General features: G+C 32.1%; 1 pseudogene; it reads right to left on the bottom strand.

Moving 5' to 3' along the window:
- Positions 1–347: 347 nt before the first annotated feature.
- LOC121118953 (alpha-1,4-N-acetylglucosaminyltransferase-like) lies at positions 348–21,629 on the bottom strand (annotated as a pseudogene).
- Between the last annotated feature and the right edge of the window lie 5,184 nt (positions 21,630–26,813).

Raw genomic sequence — 26,813 nt, 5'->3', positions numbered from 1 at the left:
TTTCTTTTCTTATTACATACCAGAAGAACATATATTTTACAGGACTACATCTGTAAGTAAATAAAAAAATTAGCTTAATATCTGCTGATACACCTTGTTGTAACCTATTATCGGTCTACGTTCTATTTTTTCAGAGTTATTGTCTTCGTATAATGAAATAACAAAATTATTTATCTCACATAAAAAAATTAATAGTTGTTAATAATCATCAATTAAAACGTGTACACGATTAGAAACTGAATGTACATTCACATTGAACATGTATTCTGTACAAATTGATAAATTGATTCCTACATTACCTATCAACAGTATTTTATTATTTTTTTTTCTGATAGTATAATATATATTTATTGAAAGTGCTTGGCAATGAGGTGGCATTTTTTAAGAGCAATGTCATGAATGGGCATTCCTGGATTGACATTTGTTTTTAATGAAAGTTTTCCCCAATAGTACGCTATTAAACTGTTATTTAGTTGGTTTTGAACTACTTTCCTTGAGCCATTATCAAAATAAAATGACCACGATGAATAATAAATAGAGTAAATTGCATTTGGAGGAAAGAATGGAATGTTATGGCAATTGCCATTATTAATTTTTTTCACGGTTCTGGCTTTACAAAGTTTGATGAGGTTGGAAGTAAAAGTTGCAGGTCCATTACTCATCCATACGCTTCCATCCAAATTTTTGGAAATATCTCCTAGAATCATTTTTAAGAGTTTGTGATGTTGAGTGGAATGTATGATTCCACTTGCTGGCGTAAATGAAAAAGAAGAAATTATATTAGTGGTTTATGACTTAAAATGGTATGTCCTACCAACTAAAAATGAATCCAGGCTTGTGAACGGAACGCAAAATTGAACAGCGTTCTATGGAACGTGTGTTAAATGAACAGAACGGATTTTTTTAACGATGAACGCTAAAAATGAGATTTTAGCGTTCTGCTCCAATAGGTGATAGTAATTTCGGAAGGGGTGTAGTTTTCCACGGATAAGTATCCTAGAAACACGACTATGCAAATTCAGGAGCAATTTTTGAAATTTGGGAAGGACCTTTATCCAGCACGATATGTAAATGGAGATCTACATATTTTGGCAGGTTACGAAATTACACATAACCCATATTTTGCGTACATAACTTTTATAATAACTTAATATTCTGCATATTTATAATATTTAATAAAGTTATTATTTTATTTGTGATGTGATACTTGTTTATGTGGAAGTAAAACGTGCACAGAAACAGATCACGCGGGTAAAAACAGTAAATAACGGTCTACATATACTTGACATGCACAGTCTTGTGTGATTCATCAACTATACATAGGAGTGTTAGGAACAAACATTTTTTCCCCTTTATAATAATTTGTTTAGGGACGTGTCATTATTTATGTCATCCGAGTAGACGCTTTTAAGTTATTCAATGAAGTTTTATATCCTTCTTAATATTGGACTTAAAAACTCGAAACTAGCGCCAAACTAAATATTTTCTATCAGTACACCGCCATGATGAAAAAGTAACAATTTGCTTGTGTTTTAAACACTGAAAGAAAACTCGAAAAGAGAATCCCCGTTCGTTTCAATGTCAAGGAGAGACGATGAGGGTATGTGGGCCATACAATATCTCACTTCTCACAGCAAAATAAGGAAGTCCTCATAATATCGGGGGCAGCTAGTTTTGCCAGTCGTTGAACTGGTTTTATTAATTATTTTACACCATTCGGAATATAATATACTGAATATAATTCATTTGAGCAACAACACAGTTTATGTAAGTATTTTTGGAATGAGTTTTGATGTTGAAAATTTCATGTAGAGTTCATATAGAAAAGAACCATTTCTCTACTTTTCAGTATACTTTTCTGTTAATGAAGCCCTTTTATTGACTTTAGTTCGTTTTGTTAGGGATAAAAAAAATTCATAAAGAGCTCCTTTTGGCGATAAATTTGACAACGGATACTAAAGATGAAACTATGTTCAATTAAAAAAAAACTGTGACCAATAATTGATCTTTTTAACAAATATTAGAACAGCAGCCAATGTTTGGGCACTATCACAGTTTTATAAGCCATTTAATACAAAGTATGGTTGAGATATTTGCAATGCACTGTATTTTAAATTTTTTAAGTACGACATTTTATGATCTATTCAACATTGTAACATAGACATATCTTCTAATATGTGGAGAGGCTAAAGAAGCCATAGATAAGGTAGTGGCCATGCTGTTGCTCTCCGGAGTTATTAAGACGATTTCTAATGATGATACCTTTTTGCTGTTCCTAAGGATAACTCTCGTTGGAGGTTCATAGGGCCTTTAACAAGCTATCCTTTACTCTAAATTTAAATTAGAATCAAATGATACTTAAAGTTTTGGTTAGACCAATATTCCTTTTTATGGTCTTTACATATATTTGTCTGACACTTATGATTCTTTTAAAACTTTTGCTGATCATTGTCGTTTTTTTCAGATTTCGATGAAATAATAATATACATCAATTTAATGTTTTATGTTTCAGGTTGACTTCAGTACTGTGAATTTTTACTAAGCTTAAGAAACCTATGGTACCATACCTAAGGTCATAACTTAAGATAAGTTGTGGCATCTATTCGCATGAATTGTTTTTGTAGGCCAATAAACGACGTGCAAGCCTCACTCTCTGTTATGTATTGCCTTTTATATACTTTTAGGTCATAGCGTAGGGATTTGTTTTAAATAGATAGTAATGTACCTTTTGTTTTACCAAGATGAAACGTTTAAACCATATTCCTGTTCAACGTGGAAGCGGCTGATGAACAGAGGAACTTTGCCATACTTTATTTGGATTCCTTCCAAAGAAAACACTCAAATGGACTTTTTATCAAGAGAGTCCGTTCAAACTTGGGAGTTCGGGTTGAGGGAGAATATACTCAAACAAATAATTCTCCTGTGACTCTAACCGGAGATAGATTACTTTGCATCAAGAGATTTCCATTTTACTTCAAAGTACGTATCGGTGGATGAAAGACGATCAAGAGAAGGCATTCTCCATAAGGCGGAAAAATAGGATTTTTTTCTTCCTTCTTGCACAACTTCTACCGAGATAATGAGCAGGATGAAAGAGTAGGAGTGCTCTCCAGCAACTCTGATAATACCAGAGTGGACTGGAGTGAAGTGGTTTCTACAATTACAAGAACTGTCAAGGGAATTGCTAAGATTAGTTTTGCGTTATGACCCTCAAACTCTACCAGAGTTGGGAGTACTCATAGCATGGCTGATCTAGGGGATGTTCTAGTTAATCAAGGTACTAACTTAAGCGCAATTGATATTATTCTTTCAAATATCCCCCTTTCAATGAGAAAGACATATACTTCTGCTTTTAAACATTTTTACAAAATTTGTTGGGGAGATGGATTATCTCCATATAACGTGGGAGGTAATATGGTAATGAATTACAAAGGATCACATCTCAAGTCTTTATACATATAGTGTTCTGGCAACAACTAAGGCGGCTATAGTTAAGAATCAACTAAGGCCAGAGGTGTTATCATAAATTGTTAACAAGATTTATGGAAGGCTCTTTTAATTTAAATCCTCTTATTTTGTTTTATTATTTTGCGACGGAAGTACGAGTTGAATCATGCCGTATCCTTCTGATCCTACTATTATGAGTGACGGAGTATATTTTATTCAAGAGTGTTTTTTTTTTTAAATCTACAGAATGGACCGTCATATACTCGTCCTATTAGGATAGAAGGTTGGAAAATGCCGAAAATGACCTGTATTGAAAACCATTGGGAAAGTCGTTTGGGGTGGCATACGAACAAATTGAAATATCCTGATAAAATTGGCCTATATATATTTTAGTGTGTAAAGTATAAGCGTGAGTTCCGAGAGGTTATTCTCAACTGCAGGCCAGGTATTGAATGACAGAAGAAACAAACTATATAGTTAAATGCAAAAAAAAAAAAAATATCCTCAACATCAATCTTCGTCGTCATAATAAACTCAGTGAATATTGCGATGAACTTGAAATTGTGGAATCTTAATTATTGAATAGAAATAAATTTACGTCACTTACATGTATAGAAAAGATTGATTCTGTTTCTTTATAAAAGTTCGAAATTATAATTTTATTTTAATGGATCATAATAAAATAATAAATATTTAAATTTTAAAACATCAGGTCTGTATGAGCATTCAAAAATATTTTCAAATAATGTAGTTTTTGTTATTGAATGATATATAATTTTTAATTAATACAAGTCAATAATATAGGTATTTTAAACATTAAACTATTGTGAATTTATTCAATTTCAATCAATCGTTCTGAGAAGCTAGAAATTGAAATGATAAAATATAAATTACTATAAAGGTGTCTTACTTTCACATATGATTATCTTTTTATGCTAATATGTACATGTTTTCAATTCAAGCATGTGATTCAGTATATGATGCACATATTTGCCCATAAATTCATAATTTTGTAGATTTATCAATATCTGTCAGGAAATTATACCATAGAAATATCATAAAAATGTCATTTTTATCTTTTTAGAGTAGATATAAAAAAGTTATCAATGATATTTTATAAGTATGAATTAATTAGTCTAGGAACAGATTCATTGATATATTTTTAATATATTTGAATTTAAATTATCTAACATATTCATGTTTTGACAAAAGCATGAAATATTTTACTTTATTATATATATTTAGCATATTTAATATATTTATTTATTTTTGATAAGTCTGAATCGGTTTCAACATAACATTGTATTTCATATTTTATAGAAATTATATAAATCCTTAAATCAGTACCTTGTTGTGGTATTAGGTGGAATTTATCAATCATATGGTGATAAGTTATAATCATAAAATTTAAACAAGTTAAAAATAACACATAAAAACATTTGAGTAAATTCACATAAATTTTAAAATTAGATGTACATTTCTTTTGCTTAGATCGATCTTTATTTATTCAAGACGGAAAGGCTTCCATGTTTTTTGAGAATTAAGACAAAAGAAGAGATCCAATATACTTTATCCTCAGCAAGAAATCCTCGATTTCTGGTATCTACGGAGATGCAAATTTATTCGAAGAAGAAAAATAAACCATGCAAAGCCTTATAAGAGAGTAAAGTCGAATCCTTCCTTAGGGTGGAACTGGGATATACCCATCCATATAGAATATCTAAAACATATTCAAAGGTTGAAACTATAAAGGATCCATTAACTCTATGATTAATATAAAATGCTCTGGATGTAAAATATAAAATAAATATATGTTAGTCAATAATTATGTACTACTACAATATTAAATAATAACCATACAACTAAAATAAATAACATTTTGAAATTTGGATGTACTTTTAATTTGACAATTGCTAAGGCAGAAGGCCTAAAATCATTCTTAATTCATTAAGAACAGAATAAGTGCACTTTTTTTAGGACCAAATGAACCATATTAAGCCTAATAAGTAATAACAATCATCCAGAGTTTAGAAATGTTTTCAACGATATCCAATATACCTTCTTTGAACAACTCTGGAAGGATTTGGACTTCTCTGTTTATTAATATATCACATATGAAATTTGTAGGTCTGTCCATGAATCGTAAATGCTCCTGGGCCACTTCTTTATCCCCAGTACATCCCTCCTTAAAACCACTTTACAAATAACAATAGCACAGGATTCAACAACGATCTTAATAAAATACGGGGATAATAATAATGTATTGATACTTCTACTTTTTTAGATATATTTATAATGTGGAAAAATATCATTAACAATTATATTAATGTATGGCTGGGAATAATAATAATTTTTACAAATATTGATTATTTTTTTTAAATTTCTCTGAGTTTTGTTACATAGGTTGTTGGATTTTTCTTCGTTATATTTTTCTCTCATTTTTTTTTATTCGAATGGAAGTTCTTATCCTGGCATATTTAAATATGACTTGGTTGAGTTGAAGGAAAAGATTCAATCTATGATTCCCTTTCAAAAGTTAGAGCCATTGACTAAGATATGCAATCCTCCGAGTTATGATGTTCAAATTCCTCTTCTTTTGAGATAGATGTAGGTTTTAATTGAATCAAGGGAGGCATATCTTGAGTTTCTTTGATTGTGATTCTACATTTAACAGGAGCATTGGGAACAGCGAATTCTACTTGCTTACCCAGCATTAAAAGTCGAATGCGATTAAGAGCATCTACTGAACTAGGGTGCACATTAGAACCACCTATTTGTCGCAAGCGAGAAATTTTTTTTTCTAGCGAATCCTGATTGCATCGAGACGTTATTATAAATTCTACCTCATATTTATCTTGTAAGTAGGGAAACATAAGAAGTAGAGCTGTAGAAGTAATGATCATCCTCTCTGAAAGGGCCAACTATGCTTTTCAGTGCCACATTTTTTTACTTTCTCCATTACTTCTAATACTTTTATATTTTTTTGCTCAATCTAATGATATCCACCATAAGCACAATTCAGTTTTTCTGTATCATACTTTTTTCTCAATTAGAAAACACTGTACCAACTGGACATCAATTTGATAACAGCCTGTTGTTCATCAAGGTCTGGCCATTTAAGTCTTATTAAGCTGGAAACTTCATGACTTAGTAATTGAGTTGCCATGTACACCCGCTGACGATCGTGATCTTTGTAATTAATATATATAGGCTTAAGGAAATGTAATGGAGTTAAATCACATTGTGATTGAGCTTTTAAAACATTTTGAAAAAGTTATTTCGTTAGGGTTCCACCTTTTGGAAGATGAAATCCACTTGTTAATAAATTATTCCTTACAACTTTAATTAGATGTGGGGGATAACCCATCAAAAATATTCTTCTTTCGAAGTAATCTGTAACATTAAAAAAAATATAAGTTAAGTATGTCGTTAAAAAAAAAAAAATCCAAATACCTGGATGAATAAAAAAAGGTGTATCTTTTGATATGCCCAATTCTTTCCATAGCTTTTGGTTTGAAGGACCCATGTCACTAACTGTCTGGATTACTTTTCCACCCTGCTTTTATACTCCTGATATACATTGAAATAAAATTTCTTTTTTCATGGGATCATCAAATGCCAAGTAAATTGGTTGCTTCCATTGATGTAAAGGACCACGAGCGAATACCACTTGTATTTTCTTAAATGGGCCGATGGTTTGGTCCAAAGAATGACTATATTCAATTGTTTCAGCAATTTTAACCTCATCAAAAGATAATACGGTTAAATCGAAATTAGTCATACATTTTTTCCCAGAAAAGTTTTTTCTCAATACATCAAGGCTGTTCCATAGGAATCCAATATCTACTTTAAAATCTTTAATCCATTTCGATAGTATAGAGGGAGCGGGGAGACACATGAGTTTTTTCTGTCGCAGAAACTTATAAGCCCGAGAGAAATCGTTCTAAGTAGAAGGCTGTCAATGATTTCATCTTGTGAAAAATTTCCTTCGCGATTTGTCTTCCCCATCAAGAAATTAACTTGAGATCTACTATGGCCTTTCTCCAAAAGGAAATCTTTTACCAATTTGTATTTATTAATTTTTTTTCCCTCTCTTCTCCTGCATCAAAATTCTTTGAAGATTTCGAAGTTTTACTTTGTATCTTAGAATTTCCATCCGGTATTCATAATTTTCACAATTCTTTTTTTTGAGAAGTAGTCCTTGACAAACAAATAGATTTTTCAATTATAGATTCAATATTTTTTTTTCTCCATTGGTTCATCAATTAACTCTATGATTGTCTCCGGTTCTTCCAAGAATTCTAGGTTTGGATAAGATTCCATTTCTTTGATGTTAATTGATTCTTCCACAATGGGCGATTTGGTATTGGAATATGGCATAGATTCTTGAACAAATTCTAATGTATCACTTTTAATATATTTTTTAAGAAAATTAATTGATGGTACAGCATCAGGTTTTAGCCTCCTTTTCAATGATTTTTGTGAAGTTAATTTCTCTCTTAAACTTGAATAAGTAAAATTGTCATGAGTAAAATGCTTGCCACAAATTCTTGATGTCTTTGGCTTAAACGACTTTTTCAATTCGCACAAATCAATCCAAGTCTGTCTAAGGTGATGATTGGATGGGAATAAATGGTAGGAAATATCGATTGGATTTGGACAATTAAGGATGGCACAAGATTTTGTCGAGTATTTAAGTCTTTCCATAAATAGATCAGATTTAGAATCATGAATTATATCTTCAGTCTCCAGGATATTTTTTGATAAGTTTGAGGAACTCATTATCACAGTGTATAATTTACTATTTATTATGTTCGTATATTTAATATTATAATCAAGGAGTGAAATTTGCCACGAGAAATTATATAAGTAAAGATTATTGTTTATGTTTATAAGATTTAGATATTTTATCTATATGACGTCACAGAATTGGGAGTGTGTTCCAATAAAATTTTTATGAAAATAGCAACTCTGACCTACCTTGTATCTTGAAAAAAACAAGGTTAGACCATCATGTAATCGGACTTGCTAGAATTGTCAATCTAATGTATTGTACCGAGTGCTAGGTAAGACAAGCAGATTTTGATAAAACGTGCATGTCACTCACGGTCTATGACGTCAGTATTAAAAGCGTGGGGGAAGTCAAACATAATTCTTACACGAATTATGGTATAACCTTGTATTTCTGTTAACCTTGGATAATTTATATGTCTTTGTTGATTGATTAGATAAAAAATTTATAAAAAAAACATGAATGATCACTTTAGTTCGTAGCATTCTAACAACCGTACATGGGTACTTTATACTCGAGACTAAGAATTATACTTGTTCTGAGCCCATATTTTAAAGACATGCAAGTTTCAACTGGCTTCGGTTGATACTTTTTTTAAATGAATCAATTTTCATAGGCCAAGGAGTCAGCATACAGTGTGTTGCTACTGTCCTTTGCAAAGGAAATAAAATCTTCCCTATCGAGAAAATATAACACATTTAACATCATGAAATAAAATATCGTTATAATTCAACACTTTGTTTTGATGCTTATCGGATTTTCATCGTTTTCAAAGAAAATACCTCTTTCCCCTGTTCTTATGTATTACGTCTATCACCGAGTTCAACTCAAAAACCGCATCGTTTAACCACAAAATTCTAGGAGCTGCCACAATAAAAGGAGAAAATCGAACCACCTCGGAATTTATCATTTTCGTTCCAAGCAAAATACACTTCCAAATCCTACTTAAGGAAATACAAAACCTCCAACCAACATCCAGGTTCACAATTAAGTTAAGAAAACTCTTCTTGTAAATTTTAGGCAAGATAGTAGAAACTGTGGCAAGTCCACCTCCAAGTTTCTCCTTGTTTCTTTTTAATGACGAAATATAAGATTTATAAAATAACTTTTTATACCAACTTTTTTCCTCGTTAATCGAATGCTCTCCGATTATCGGAGACGAAGTACCTTTTTTACAAGATACAATTACTTGTGTGTTATATAGGTCGATCCTTTTTTATAAATTGAAATGTATCAACTCCGCTAATTTTTTATAGATCAAACTGTTAAGGGAAGTCCAGTTTCCTAACGTTACTCCGTGTCTGTCACACTTAATTCCAAGAACTTCTAAACTTTCTCGTATTACGCAATCTCCAATTTCGGTGTAAGATATCGGAGTCCACTAACCAATTGGTAGTATGGTTATTTATACTTGTTGACTGCAAGGCCAGACTTTATCTTAAACTTATCCTAGCAACCCAAGATAATATCGACCCTTCTGATAAGTTACTTCTCCGATTTAGCTTCTACTATAAGAGTCCCATCATCTGCAATCATATAAGTTATTTTCCTAGTTGAATGCCAAATCTGCCATATTTCCTTTTGATAATATTACTGAGTTCTTCAATTACCGCAACAAAAAGTAAAGTAGAACCCGGACATCCCTGTCGGCAACTTCACTTCAATTGAATTGATTTACTATCTAACCCAACTATAGATATTGTTGAAACCCCATTAAAAAGTAGTCATAATCGGATTATAAACCTTCTTTAATCAATATTTTCTTAACAGTCTTCATAATAAAAACGTGTTTGATAGAGTCAAAAGCTTTTGAAAAATCAATAGCTATAAACGCACCTTACATTTGACGTCCGATTCTAGATTCTAGTGCCGCCTGAATGTTCCAAGAAACATGAGTGATTCTCCTCCCCAGAAGAAAATATTTTTGCTCTGGACAGCATTTCATGTTTAAAATTGGCTCAATTTGCTTGCCTAAAACTCCAACAACAATTCTATATGCTTCATTCATTAAGCACTATTATGGGCCTCCAATGACTAAAGTCCGTTCCCTTACTTCTTTTTTTTTTTTTTTTTTTTTTTTTTTTTTTTTTTTTAATACGAGCAATTCTTCCCTTAGTCAACACTTTTGGAAGACGGCTATGTTTCTCTTTCTCTATAGATTTAACAATACACATTAAATGAGGCACAATTTCCTTCTTTGGCACGACACAAACTTTTCCGATTATTCCATCAGGTCCACTAGCCTTATCAGATTTAAATTTCTTATCTATAAAATTTCCAATAAATCTTCTGAGAAGATTGTTCCTTGTGTCTCCTTGAACGAAGACGATCGTGAACTAGATATTGCTCTTTTTGATTTAGATCCTGACCTATAACCTAGCCGCCAATATGTTCTTTTTTGTGATGGTAAAAAAAGATAGTTTTTTGTGGCTTCTGTCTCAGATAGTTTTCTCAGATGTCTTTCAGTTTGTCCCATGCTCACCTTAGTAACAGGCATAAGGTTCTGATGTCCACTATTCTCACTATGGTTGTTTGGTTCCTTATCATTTGATGTATATGGTTCTTGTGATTGTCGAAATCTTTAAAGAAATTGTCATCTACTTTATATTATACTTCTTTATTATCAGAAGTTGTATTCCTGTTAAAAATATTGTCGTCAACTCTAAGAGTGGATTCATCATGGAGATTTTCTATTTCTTATCTATCACCATTCCCTACAAGTTTTGTAGTTCTTGATTTCATCCATTTTCAGAGCCAATACATATTCGTATTCCTTGATTTGTAATCGTTTTATGTTACAGTTTACATGGGCAAGTCCAAACTGGAAGCAGTGTTGACATTGGTATCGCTTTCATTTACTATTATTATTTGTGGGATAGTGTGAGGGTCAGAGTTGACCTCGAGTATGTAATTCGAAGTTCTCCAAATTGACTTATATCTTCTAAATTTTTTCTGAGCATCTGGATCCTCAGGATTTGGTTCTGGATAGGAGTCCAGAACTTTGACAAAGTTACTTCTCTTTTTTCCATTTTATCCTCATCTACTCTTTTAAAAGTATTAAAAGCTTATATATTCACCTTCCTCCGGCGATCGAGTTCAAATCCCTTTAATTATCATTGTTATAGTTTTAGGTTCGCCACTTGGTCCTTCCACTTCAGTAGTGTATTCCTTCTTCAAGTTTGCCATACATGCAAGAACATTGACAGACTCACTTGTGTACAAAGAGGCATATCCATACCGCACTAGTGCACCAGCAATTTCCTCCTCCAAAAAAACCAAAGTGAAGAGCTACGTTATAGACAGTGATGTGTTTCATTTTGATGTTATTAAATACTCTCTCAGTATTAGTTTCTGTCTAATATCAGCTAGCAACTATACACATTTTACATAAAGTTAAAAATAAAAATAAAACATGGCACGCTCTTCAATGCACAGTAGTGTGAAGATACCCTTGTAATATGGTCTGTGTCCGCAGAAAAATCTTATTAACATTGGAGCAAAAAAATATACTTTTGCACTCGTTGAATAATACATAATCCAATCGAACGAGACAAAGCAATTAAAGAACTAAATATTTCTTCATTACTAAAGCTGTAATCGAGTAATTGATAAATATGAGCACATAACAAAACATAAAATCACTTGTCTTTTTAAGGTCAATTTTATTTAAAAAGTAATCTTCTGCATCGAAATCGGATTTTTCAAACTCAATGTTTCTCGATGGAAATTCATAGAATGGACATGATAATACTTTATTGTTAACAAAATTATTATAAAAGTTTTAAAAATGGGAACTGGATTGAAGCGTTGGGTTGGGGTTATAAAATATTAGAAAGGCTCCTTGGTGCCTAGAAACAAGGTGGCGGTAGAGTTTAAACTGTATTTTGGCCCGTTACTTCACCTGTACAACCTGAGGGCCTGTCCTTATTTTGGATATTAGAAGGTTGCTTTGATACTCAGAGAGGTGGGAGTAGAAGAATTTAACCTGCCTCAGGTACCAGCATCTCATATACACAAGCCGTGTGTGGGAGTGTATTCTACCATATTAGAAGTGGTTCTTGGTGCTTAGAAATACGGCGGCAGTACAGTTTAAGCTGCCATGAGGCCCAGTAAATCCCTGTTCAACCTGAGAGCCGTGGTGCTTTTTTTGGGATATTAGGAGGTTCCTTGATGATAAAAGAAGGGGCGCTCGATAATTTTTATTTTTTTATTTTTTCCCCCTTTGAATATGCTTGAATACACTCCAGCTCACAGGTAGTGAGCTGCTGTTCCCTGAGGCAGGTTAAATTATTCCTTCCACCGCTGCTCCTCCGAGTATCGAAGATCCCTTTTAATATACAAAATACACCCCAACCCTCAGATTATACAGGCAAAGTGCTAAAAAAATACTATTTAGAGGGCTTTATGGCTTGAAAGACAAAAAAAAAAAGTTTCCAGAACAGTTTCTGCAGCATAAAGAACCTACACGAAAAATTTCTAGAAAATCTATATTTTGGTTCGGCCGTGATTGAAGGACATAATACCCCCCCCCCCTTTCCCACTTCCCACACACATAGATACATTTACATTTAATATATAGATAGAAAAGTATATTGCTTCAGTAAAATATCCATTCTACTGTTTTGAAAATACAAATGTATGTGTTTCAATTTTATATAATATTTAATAACTTCGATGCCTGTTAGGATAAAAATTATAACGATATAAACTTGTCAATCGTTTTTAGCTTATTTACATTAACTGCAAATATATCTTACTGTATTACCGAGTGCATCAAAGAAATCTTTACACTTTCAATCTAGAACTTTATCAAGATATATTTCAGTAACCAGTTGTAATAGTGTATGATCATCGTATAACCCCTTGGCATAAATGATAGAAATGATGGCTTCCAGGGGGCAATGGAAGGCCTTGCATCCATTGCGGATGTAGTCCTCAGACATGGCATCCAGTGCTGTTTGACGGTGTCCTAGAGGCTGTTGATATTTGGGCGACAGACGGCGCAGGCGTTGAACTCAACATGCACCCAAAAAGTGAAGTCAAGGAGTTGGCATAAGGGCTATATAGAGCCAAAAGTGTCAAAAAAGAGTTCAAAAGAACTTGAAAAAGAGTCAGGGAACGGAGGAGATGGGTTTTTTCCATTACTGGTGTCGAAAGTGGTATCTCCAACCTCACAAGGTTCTTTCCACCCACTTTTTGATAGCCCTCTGGAAATCTCATGTGAAACACCAAGATCTCTTGCATAAGCCTCATGGACCTGAGGGAATTGGCCAGGGGTGTTTTCTTTAACTCCTCCAGGTTTATTTTGGCCTATTTGGCAGAACCTTTCTTCCTTTCCAATGTTTCGGATTTGGTGACGGCGTAAAAGGTGGTCTTAGACACGAGCAACTTCTTGGAGTGCACTGACCAAAATTCGTTGGTCACGTTAAGGTGGCATTTTCTCGGGTTCTAAGACACTTTGGAAGATCTGTTTTGTTTGTTTGTTTCACATTTTGTTTTTACTAAATATTTGACCAGAACAATTTTACAATTTATACATACATATAAGGTATGGTTCCTCTTAAGCCGACAAAAAAAGTAAAACGCTGATGTAACTTTATTTCTTAACTGATTTTATTAAAATTTTCATAAAAATTGAAGCAGTGTAAGAAAGGACGGATGCTTGTGTTTCTAGTCCTGTGTGACTTAAGAACCATGGATTGGGGACATTTTTTTAACAAGAAATATGACATTTGAATTGTGAATTTGTTAGAACTATAAATTAATAATTCCGACCCGATTGCTAAAAGTCAAAAGAAATTGTTAAATTATCTATAGTTGTCGATCAATTTTTCTATTCAGGCAATAATTCGAGTATAATGATTGAATAACTACAAACTTACTTTGGGACTTTATTTCTTCAACTGTTTGAAAAAAGTGTTAATTTGTTAAATGATGATATCTAAGTGACATTTGAAAATAACAAGGATTAACTATATTTTTGGGTAAAGCTTATTGTTTGTATACATATTTTTACAATTGAGACTTTTTCATGACGTGACTCATACTATCAGCCAAATCATTGTGAACTCATTCCATGCTTTAGTAGTATAGTTTGTTTATGGGCATATATATATATATATATATATATATACATTATGGTTCTAAATGGTTTGGCAATAACTAAATATATATGTAGACTTTATAAGAATAATTATGTCCTATAAAGTCAGAGTGGTTTAGTCCTTGAACATGCAAATATAACTTTGTAGTGGGATAGAAGAAAAATATGAAGAAACAAGGAATCAATAAATGATTGGGAAATAATAATTATTTTTTTTATTAATTTCAAAATGAAATTACGATAATTCTTCGTTATATTTCATTTGAAGGAATAATGCCTGCAAATCCTTTTCTCTTCGAATTACCCATTTTTCGTACTTCTTTTGATCCTTATTCATTGAAGTAGTACCAGTATCAGGTCTGCTCCAAACGATGATGTCGCCATTTTTTGTAACCACTTCTCTTAGATAACCACACTTCTTCAAATGAATGCACTTTTGGTACAATTGAAGCCGATAATCTGTCAGCCATTCTGAAAAAGATTTTGGTGTATGCACTTGTTTAAAAAATCATCTCTTTTACTGTAGCTATAAAGCCTTTACGTATTACCTTCTATGAGTATCCCTTCTTTTTTAGCGAGTCGACGCTGCAAGTAAACTGTGCTTCTTTTCTCCTTGGTGTTAAATCTCACCATGACACTATCATTGTCTAATCGTGTGATAAAACTTATATCAGAACGATGGACATCAATTTGCAATCGATTTTCTAAGGTATAAATCAATGGACCAAATGAATTTCCATTTTCAAATCGAGATTTTATTAAGGGGTGTCCTCTAAATATAAGAACATCTAACTTCCTTGTCTGTTCTTGTGCATCTTGCTTTGTTTCAAGTGCCTCCTTTTCACTACAGATCTTCATAAAATCAGGAAAGGAAATGAAGCTTTGATAGTCAGTATTCCATAGATCAAATAAATTTCTTGCTCTTTCTGTGGGACTCAAAACAATTTCAGGATTTTCATTGGAATCAAAAATCAATGATCCTGGTTTAATACCATTCATATTATCAAGTATTTCAAACACCTCTTTTAGTTCATCAATGTCTAAATGACCATCTCTATCAATATCATACAGCTTAAAGGTCCAGTAGTATTTATTTTCAGGTATACTTGGGGACTCCGGGTGTGTAGCAATGTCCATGGCCATTATAAATTCCTTAAAATTCAAAAAGTCTTTGCCATCAGAATCGAATAGTCTCATTATTAGTTTGGTAAATACTTCAGCATTACTGGATGAAGAAGTAACTTTCCGAAACAATCCACGGATGTCATCCTTAGTGAGTCTTCCATTTGGACAATCTCGTCTAAATCGTTTAAACCAACAAATAACTTCTACTCGAGAAAAATTCGTTTTATTTATGCAATAATCCAGATCTGAGTCCTTTAAATATGCTCCAGAGGATGAATATTTGAGTTTTATTTCTTTGAGAGGAATAGGGTCATCCTTTGTTACGATTGGATCATTGTATGCTTCTTTAAAAAAGGATTCTTTATCATCTATATTGAACTTTTTTATCATTTTGTCGCGGTCTTCATGATTTGCCTTCCAAGACTTTGTGCATTCTATGCATTCTAAAATGTCAGAGCTAAATACAACATCCCATATCCCAAATTCCTTGCTTTCAACGCGTCTTAGACTTTTTCCAATACTAAATTTTTCATCTGAAGATAACAAATTTTAAATTATTTAAATAAAAAATACATGATTTAATAAAAAAAATTACCCTTTTTGTTTTTTAATTGGGGTTTGTCAATTTCAATTTCATACTGATCATATATGCGGCGACCCCAGGCTGTATCTATTGAAGGTCTCCTTCCGACATTAAAATTTCCATAGAAACTTCCTTGAAACTTCCAAGCCGATGCATTATCTCCTGTTAAAGGCTTGAGTCCCACCCAATCCCTTTCTTTGCCTTCTTCTGCTCCAGTGTAAACTTTTGAATGATTTTTTGGATCAATCAAGGACTTGAGTTGGTTTTCACGACTCAATTTTTCGAAAGGGATACTATCCTTTTCCTTAACATAAAAATCTTGATGTATACTTTTTTCCATTAACTTTTCTTTATTTTCAATCAATTCCATTTGTTGTAAAATCTGTTTGATTGGCTCAAACGCCCCCAAGGACAGACGACGTCTCGGATAATAATATCGTAATATCTTTCTCCCTTTAAGGATATTATTACAATGATCTAGGGTTGTTTCAAAGGAATGAGATCTCTGTATCTTATGTGTTTCTTCAATACCAACTTCCTCGAATCTCACCTTTTTCCATGAATCCATTTCTCAATCCTATTTTTTCTTTTTATTTAGATCATGCATATAAAGGACTTTTATAGTCAACTGTATAAGAATTGTAAGTAGAATATTATATTTATATATATATACATATTGAGGCATTGAGTTTCATTAACATGAGAAAAAATAATTATGACAATCATACAACCATAAGGGGATAGACAGAGGGCTGAGGGAAGAGAAACCATTATGAAGGTTTAATGATTTTTGTAAAGCTCTTGGTCGCTTTTATTTCTCTCTTTGCGAACAACACATAGGAATATAATGATTTCACTTCATGCCTCTTAATACCTATTAATAACCCTTTATTGGTATCTCGGCATTTCGTCGAGTTTTTATTTCTTTTAGAAACGACCTTCAGGTTGTTCTCTAGCTAGGTCAAATCACCTATATGTAATCTATTATACTAATATGCATTATCACAATTAAATCTAATGATAAAAATTTATACAAATACATTTCATGTTTCAACAAACATTAAAAATATTTCCCTTTCATACTAACCTTATCTTCAATGTTAACAGAAATACAAGGTTACCATAATGCTTTCCACTGATGTTTGACTTTCACCATACTTTTTAATAGTGACGTCAAAGAGTATAACTGTTACCACGAGTAGCCATAAAATAAACTTTTTTGACTCTTACTGTTAGAGCACCGTTGTTATATTCTATGACATGAAAATCTGTCTATTTTGTCCATCAGTCGGTACGTTACATCAAATTGAAATTCTAGCAAGCTCGATGATTGTATGGATGTCAGGTAAAATGATTGTAGTAAAAAGGTTGCAGTTGGGGTAATATCGTTGTGTACCTTATCATTGTTAGACAAAAACGTTGTGGGTAATATCATCGTGAAGCATTATGACTGTGAGTAATTTCATTGCAAGACAATAATATCGTATGCAATTTTGTTGCAATTTATACTATATTCAGAAGATTAAACTATTGAATGATTAAGTGGTGTCTATAAACACGGCCGTTGTAGAGTTTAAACTGTATTTTCGCCCAGTACTTCACCTGTATAACCTGAGAGTCAGCATAAATTTAGGATATTATGAGGGTTTCTTGACGCTCAAGGAAGTGGCACGGAGAAATTTAAATTGACTCGGGCACAGCAGTTCAACTACACGACTGTAGTGTGCTGGAGTGTATTATGGCATATTAGAAGGGTTCCTTTGTCCCTAGAAACGCGACGGCAGTAGAATTTTAACTGTGGATTGGCTCATACTTCATCTGTACAACGTGAGGCCCAAGCTGTATTTTGGCTTATTATGAGGGACCCTTAATGCTCAGGAAAGGGGCTGCGTGACTGCAAGTTCGGCGTCTGATCCAGAACTTCCTCAGTGCGTTTTATAGAGACAAAGATTCAGCGAGATCGGCATCTACCCCAGAATAATGCAAACACTTCCACAACAAATGCACTTCAGAACCTCAATTACAGAAGATCTTTGGACTTAAATAGAAGGACGACCTACATACTTAGAATGTGGAATGATTCCAGGTTGTCTGCATTCAAGTATGAAAGTAATAATGAATACGATTCCAACAAGCTGAAGATAAATTGCATGAACCAGAGTTGTGCACATTGTAGAGCACTAAAATGCGAAAGAGGACGACCTAGAATGTGTTGCTCTGGAAGTAAGGTAAATCTTGCTCCTGTTCATGAAATTCCTGAGCAACTCAAGAGCTTCCTTTCTGGATCAACTCATACATCAAAACATCTTTTTTCTATGACAAGAGAACACAACTCTGCCTTCCAGATGATTTTGATGACAAAGAAGTTAGGGAGTCTAGATTCATACCAAAATTCAAGGTACAAGGCCAGATTAGATCCTTTCTTCTACGTGGGAAAAGGAACCAGAATATTTGCAAATTTATTTCATTGTTGGTAATGAGGATCATGCTACTCGGCGTTGCAGAGCTGTTCAAGGAAGACATGCTGACGGCCTTTCAATAGCATATTTCTAGAAACCAATTTTTTGACTAAGAATATACTATTTCATATAACACTAAAAATAAAGACCATGAAATTCTAAGAATGATTTATCCTGTATGTTGGTATGTATCTTTGCACACTTATTTTTAAAGGAGATTATAAAATTTACATAAAAAAGAAAAGACAATAATACCAAGAATTTTTGACAATAATTTGAAAAATGAACGAGGGATAGTTTAATTTGAATATTCTTTCTTTTTTAAACCTTAAAATCTTCTTTAAAAAAAAAGTGCCAAGATACACCATAAAATGCAGAGAGAATAACAATTATTTTTTTCTTTTATTTGAAGAAGAAAAGTTCATGATTAATTTTAATTTCTTAATGTCAGGGCAAACTTACTCTATCTATTTATAACAAAAAGTGCAAAGATACATACCATCACCAACATGCAGCGGGAATCATTCCTAAAATTTTAAGGCTTTTATTTTTTGTATTATATTAAGCAGAAGAACTTTGAATTTCTTAATGTATTGACCAACACCAGACAAACCTGGACTATTATTCACTAATTATCATTTTATAAACACAACACAGTCGTAGGTGGCTCAAATTTAGTTCAAACCTTTACCGTTGTAGAACTTAAATGAATGGAATAATAATCAAACACGACACCATATGCATACAATCGTATTTTTGGTCAAATGATCCTTCAGCAAACTGTCTGTTCGGCAAAAGATCCTGCAGCAAAATGTCATTTGACAAAAAATTTATCGGATGCTCACATTATCTAAGATCATCGAAGAAAAAAATCCCTTAGTGTACCATGTGGGATAAGGGTATCCATTATCCAGTAATCAGAAGACTTTCAATACAAAATTTTGATTTAAAAAAACCCAATTTAATAGACTTTTGAAAAGGGTCCTTTTTTTGTGCTTACAAGGGATTATGTTCGATTAAGAAGGAGACAAAGAAATAAGTGAATACTTTTTAATCTGAAATCCATTATTTATTTAGAACCAATTTGAGTGTAAGAAAGCAACGTTTAGAATGCTAATATAGAACAACGACCAGTTTTTTTTTTCTTTCTCATTTGGCTTCAAGTAAACAAAGATGTATTATTACCATAGATTCAAATAATAAGATTGGCCTTAAAAAAAAATCGGAATTTTAATATGGTCACCTGGACAATTTGAAGAATGTTTTGGGGAGATTGACTTAGCTGTTATGAATTTATTTAGATTAGGTGTGAGCAGCTATGAGATGAGGAAAATAAACACAAATCCCACTCTATTACTAGCAATTATATAGGTAGGCATTAAATCAATGTCAATTCTCAATTATACTGCGAGTACCACACGACTTACACTTATAACTCCGCAAGAAATATGCAATATTGTTCTCCTTTATTCACACACATGTGATTGCTATATATTTATAGCTTCTTTCTTCTATAATAAAAGAATAATAATAAGAACTTTGGAAATAAAAAATCCTATTAAAAAAGAGCATTCTTCCATTTTCATATTTTTGTTAATCTATAATTATCACCGATCAATATGATACGGTATGATTATTAATTTTGCATTCACGTATAGTGTTGTTGTGGTTATGCGTAATTTATGTATATTAGAGAGTACCGTAATATCAAAAATTCGAAATTTGATGTTGGCAAAAAAAAAGTTAGCCATCTATCTCTCTAGTGCTCCCTGTTTTAAAGTTTTATTAGGATACGTTCTATTGTCTTGGTGTAATGAAAAAAGAAATTGATTTATCTCACACTAAAGAATAATATTTTGTAGAAATTGATAAATAGATTCCTGCATTATCTATCAACAATCTATTAATATTTTTTTCTATTAACATAATATATATTTATTTAAAGTGCTTGGCAATGAGGACATTTTTCAAGAGCAATATCATGAATGGGCATTCCTGGCTTGACATTTGTTTTTGATGAAAGTTTTCCCCAATAGTGTTCTATTAAACTGTTATTCAGGTGTTTTTTAATGACTTCCCTTGAGCCAGTATCAAAATACAATTGCCCTGATGGATAATAAATGGAGTAAAATGCATTTGTAGGAAGGGCTTAATTATCAAGGCATTTGGTACATTGATTGTTTTATCTTTACAAAGTTTGATGCGGTTGAAAGTAAAAGGTGAGGGCCCTTTAGTCATCTTGCACTTCCATTATTATTAAGAGTGTTCTTTGGCAAGAATTGAAATAGTTTTAGTCTGATTCGTCTATATTTACTTGATTAGCGCAAATTTTTGGAAATATCTGCAAGAATCCTTTTTAAGAGTTTGTGATGTTGAGTGAAATGTATAATTCAACTCGCTGGCGTGAAAGAAAAAGAAGAAATTATATTAGCACCTTAAAAATGAATCCATATTCTCAAAATTATATTTGAGAGGCATTTCTTTGAGAACAATAACTTTGAGTCTTAATAAGTGCCCCTATAATTGTACAAACCAATATCACTCATGTAGGAGTTATAGTGAACGCTATTTTGTATCTGTTTTGGAGCCAAAGATTATGAATGACCTTTCCATTAAAAGTTTAGGTTAAATCAACGCTTAGGATTTGAATGTTGGAAACTTTTCCATGATTTCAAGTACAGGTGCACTTCTTTCATACGTTTTATTCGTCATTAAAAGAATGTTTTTTGTTTTGGGTATAACTTAACTGCACTCTCAAGGGCACATAATTCCATCAATGTCTTCCAGAGGTCTAAAAAAAATAAAAAGTGATATCTTATGGAATGTTTGCTTCATATAATATTGCGTGATTTTTTGATGTTTTCACAAATAACGGTATTCAGGTTTCATTTGAAAAGGAGAGTTCTTTGAAAGAATGATTAGAAATAGGTTTTAAATTGTCAAATTTGTAGAACTGTACAAATGAAATTAAATTAAATGAGGAGTTACATACAATGATAGAAATAAATACATGAATTATCTTACATAAACTTACTTTATTAATAAAAATAGGTTCAAAGTGATAATGAATAAAATACGTACAATTGAACTAATAAAATTGATTTTTATCCTTTGCAGCATGTTAGTAACTTCTGTGGGACAAATATACCTACATATATTTATATGTGCATAAATTTCACTATTCAGTTTTTGATTTGTATTATAAAATATATATTGAATCACATCTGTTTAAATATCACCGGAATATAATATACACCCTTAAATATTCCATTAATTGGACTTATTATAACCTAGCAGGTGTACCTTGAAATGCCATTCATTTATTAATAGATAGGTCAGAAAAAATTAAAAATAACTTAATCAAGGACTTTAAATAGGTTCTTGCGATGTTCTATTTGTTGGATAAACATTAAGTTAATGTACCTTTTCTAAGACGAAAATTGAATTTTTTTCTTATAACCCCCCAAAAAATTCTTTTGAAATTCATGTTTATTATGGTAGATGCCACATTGTATAGCCAACCCCATATGTATACATTTATTTTTTTATTACATAAATATATTACAACACATCCTTTCATTAAATCAAAAGGTTATATATCAAATTATGAATTAATAAATTTATTATTGTATTTAACATAAATATCTAAAATACAGTGGATAATAACAATTTTAAATCATAATCTAAAAAAATAGAATATACGAATATATTTCTTTATAGTATGACATCAAACTTTCGATTGAAGGTTTTTTTTATAGATGACGTCATTACGTTTCTTCAATTTTTCATACTTTATTTATCAGTCGGTGTGAATACAATTTTGTAAGTCCAAAATTGTTTATGTCAGTGGATCGATTTTTTAAAATATTTTCTATTTGATAAATAAAATATTAAAATTTACTGGATTTTACCAATATTTTACCGAAGATTTCCAGAAGTTGAAGAAAATTAACTTTTTTTAAACAAATTTTTTTTTTCACAGAATTGTAGCTAACAAAAGATAGTTTAGGTGGCAATAGTTAAATTATTTACATATGTCTATTAGGCAGCTAAATTTGTAATTTAGAAAACACAATTTTGTGAGTCCAATAATGTCTAGTCGATCGATTTTTTAAAAAATTTCTACTTGATTTAAAATTTAAAAAGGCGATTTTAAATGTATTTGAGCTATTAAAACTAAAAAAAAATGTATCCAATTGTAAATAGGTTCATAATAAATAGTTACCCGAAAAGAAGAAAAAAAAAATTAAAATTTGTAGAGTAATTAGCGATAGAAAAAGTATAAGTGTTTTTTTTAAAGAAAATTTTTAGAAAAATCTCTAAAAGTAGGTATGACCAAGGTTAATAGAAATACAAGGTCATGCCATAACGCATGTACAACTGATTTTTGACTTCCACCACACTTTTAATTTTTTTTTTTTTTTTTTTTTTGAGGAGGGGGGTCATATTAGGGGGTTTATTCTATCCAAAAGATGAAAAATGTTTTTTTGATCCCATGGAGACTAGATAGAAGGTTAAGTTATAATTCAAAAAGTTACTGGCGTCTCAAAAAACAACTATACAAATAAGGACGTTTTCTAAATTTATTCAAAATCAATAAAGTAATATGCAAAAAAATAGTATCTAAGAAAGTTCGCCTACGGAAAATTGGTCTTGGGCAAGGTTAACAAAAATACAAGGTTAATAAAAATGTACAGTATAATTGTTGATCAGTAAGTTGCAATATAACTTATTTTTCTATGGGAGCTTCATAAACACAGAGAAATGACTCATTACAAGGCTCAAACAGCTTTCTTACACAGAGCTGTTTTAAGACATCCTTTTTTGTCACTAATATTTAATATGCATTCTCTGCTACATGGAGTACAACAGCCAAGACGTAGTGGGGATCTGTTTTTCTACAATCGATACTTCGAACTTGGACTTTGACGTACTGTCCTACCTCAGTCTCCTTACTGTTTGTTTTTTCATCCTGCTTGTGATTAGCTCCTCTCTATCACATTTGGTCGCCCTGCGCAGATTGTCAATGTGAGCACTTTAGATATGTCCAATCATCTTGATTTCCCACATGGCAACGCTGGAACGTTCTGAAGCGTGACATTTTAGGCCACAGATTGAACAATTTCTTTCTTGGGATACTGATTGTTGACAGAATACCCCATTTCTTGTCATCAACCGGTGTTCTCTCTTTTCTAGTCCATATATCTAGATATCTCTAATAGATGCTATTTCGTGTTTGTATCACACTCTTTCAATAAATATAATCCTGCAAGTCCTACCTTTTGCTTGGTATGAAGTTCAGCCAATACCAGAGTGAAAGTGTTTATTTTTGGTATACTGAACAAACCCCTGGCCATCAGCCAACTTACTTGTCTTGCTGTCACGTTGCCACATCATAATAATGTCTTGAATTTCTCAATTTGCTCTCTAATATGATTCCTGAGATTTTGAGTGATGAGGATTTTCATGCACAAGTTCGCTTGCACACCCCATGGACAGAGTTCTATTATAAACTATTAGAAGGGGTCCTTAATGCTCAATGAAGCTGAGGCCACCTTTCCAACTGTTGTGTCTTGACGAGGGAGAGGAGACACAAACTATTTATAGGTGGAGAAATCCAGGACGACCGAGAGAAGTGAGGAGAAGGAAAGGCGTGGAGGAATAATTCAATTCTTATTAAAGGAAATGTGTATTCTTATTATTACAAAAACCTACTCTAATAAATACATGACTATTTATACTAGGTAAAACACTGTACTTTAATACACATATATATATATACATATATACAAGAAAATACGAGACTAGAGGAAGAAGAACAAGGGGGAAGGAAAACACGAATACATAACACCCCCCAAGCACCAACTCCATGCCGGTGCTTACACAGGTTCCGCTCCATGAATAGAAGCTTATTGATCCGCCCCATCCATAACCAAGCGCGGACAAACCATTCGCTCTTGTATATATACAATTTATCTCCATAGACGTGCCATACTCTCAGCACACGCACCGGAGAAAGGAGAACACTACTCCTCATAGAGGTTTTAGGGACACGAGCACCCTGCTCTTCCCTAGGAAACATAACGTTCACTCTTACTGAGGTTTTAGGGACACGAGCACCCTGCTCGTCCCTGGGAGACATATCGATCCCCCTTTTTGAGGTTTTATGGACACGAGCACCCTGCTCGTCCATGGAAGACATATCGATCACACTCGATGTACCCTCATCCAACTCGGGATGATCCATATGTTCTGACAGAAAAACTTAACAAACCCCCAAATTTGGTTCATAGTTATAAATTCAGGATGGTACATTTAAAAATTGTCATTTTCGACACAAAAAGTTTATTTTTTCAATTTGAAAAAAAATTTGCGGAACACAGATTTTAACTTCGGGGTTGTTGGTGGGGGGTTGAAGGGTAGGTATATTTTCGTGATTTTAGTGACTTTTTTTTATGAAATTTTTGATTATTTTTTTTTTTTTTTGTCAAACTAAACAGGCACTAACCGAATAATTGTGGGCGCACTTAATTATACTAGGGAACAAAATTCAGGTCTTGGAACGTCTGCCCGCTAAAGCCAAGAATTATTATTGTTATTTAAGTTATAAAACATGAAAATGACAATTAAAACCTTTAATCAGCATTTGGTTTGGCCTTTAGAGTTTTCTTAAATCACATTTTAAGAGTATAGTTACAATTCCGAACCACATTTCGGCGTGAAATAACTATATAGGTGAAAATTAGATTTCATAACAATTGATAAAAAATATGCAGGCATTTGAAAGGGGTTAATAATTTATTAAGTTCGCTTGAATAATGTTTCTACAAAATGTCTCTAATCCGACAAAAATTAAGTAAATGAAGGGTTTTATTTGTAAACTTTTTATTTTTTAATCGCTTTGTATTCTAGCTAAAATTAATGAATACGCCTTATTTTGCAACTAAAAAAAGATTTGCCGTAGAAAGGATTGATTTTTTATTGATTGAACTTTTTCACACAACCTTACATTGCTTATTAATTAAATATTCATTAAGAAAACAAAAAGTTAAACTTAAAAAAATCAATCAAAATATTTTTTGGAGCCAAATCTTTTTAAATTCTAACGTAAGATTGATTCTTTAGTTTTAGTTAGAATTTAAAGTGATTGCAAAAAAATATGGAAAAAAGCACACTAGTTTCCAATAAAACCTTTTCAATTTATTCGATTTGTGTCTGATTAGACACATTTTGTAGGAACGTTATTCAAGATTAGTCAATAAATCATTTATTCTTTGAATTATGCAATGTCTTTAAACAATTGTTATTACCTTCAATTTTCATCTATATAGTTGTTTTACGTTGAAATATGCTTCTGAATACGTACATGATTTTTTAAAGGCCTTAAAGGACAAATCTATAGCGGTTGAAGTTTTAAACTGTGATTTTAGTGTTCCATGGCTTAAATAACAACACTAAATGTTGGCTTTAACTTGTGGGGAAAAAGGCTGTTGCATAAGGTAATTATTAGATGTGTTAGTTTCTTCTTGTAAGTTCTTAGTTTTATTGAAGTACTTTATATTATTTTTAGATATGACATTATAAAAAGATTTGATGTTTAGTTGTTAAGAAGGGATTTTGCATATTTTTCCATAGATTCTAGTCATAATAAATCATAATCAATGTACGCACTAGGCCAAAAAATAGTTCTACATAAATAGTATTTTCCAAATGTATCCAGTTTTAGTTGTACAAAAGTGAGAGTTTAACTTTGATCACCACCTTGATCATTCCACTCTTTTAGCTCAAAAAATTAGGATTGAAGTGTGCTCAGGACTTCATAACATCAATAAATTATTATATAATATTAAAGTCTTTAAGACTCCTTAAAAATATAGCAGGCCGATACTACAATTTATCTCACAGTAAATCTGGAGTGCAGGTAAATAATTAAGGTCAAAATGAGGAAATCGAGGTCTGATTTTAGGTGTCAAGGATCAGACCGTTGGTGATGAATATCCTAAAGGTGTCAACACTTATCAACGTTCTTATTGAAGATTGTTAAATAGATTACTTCAATATCAAATATTATTTAATTATGAAAAAAAAGAAATACATCTTCATTGAATTATAATTTTCTGCACGAAAAAAGGTATATGTCCATCGGACTCTATGTATCCTTTTCTAGATTAAGTCCTTCGATAATGGGTAAAACTTTAATAAAATACCAGGATACATTTAAATATTATTTTTATGCAGGCTTGTAAGCCTTCCCTATCATTTTCTATTTATTTAGCTGTCAACAGTTTTTAGCGTTCAGTTCAG

The sequence above is a fragment of the Lepeophtheirus salmonis genome, chromosome 5, assembly GCF_016086655.4.
Source record: "Lepeophtheirus salmonis chromosome 5, UVic_Lsal_1.4, whole genome shotgun sequence".
Classification (NCBI taxonomy): domain Eukaryota; kingdom Metazoa; phylum Arthropoda; class Copepoda; order Siphonostomatoida; family Caligidae; genus Lepeophtheirus; species Lepeophtheirus salmonis.
Note: the sequence above shows the minus strand (reverse complement) of the source record. Positions and strands in the feature narration are given on the sequence as shown.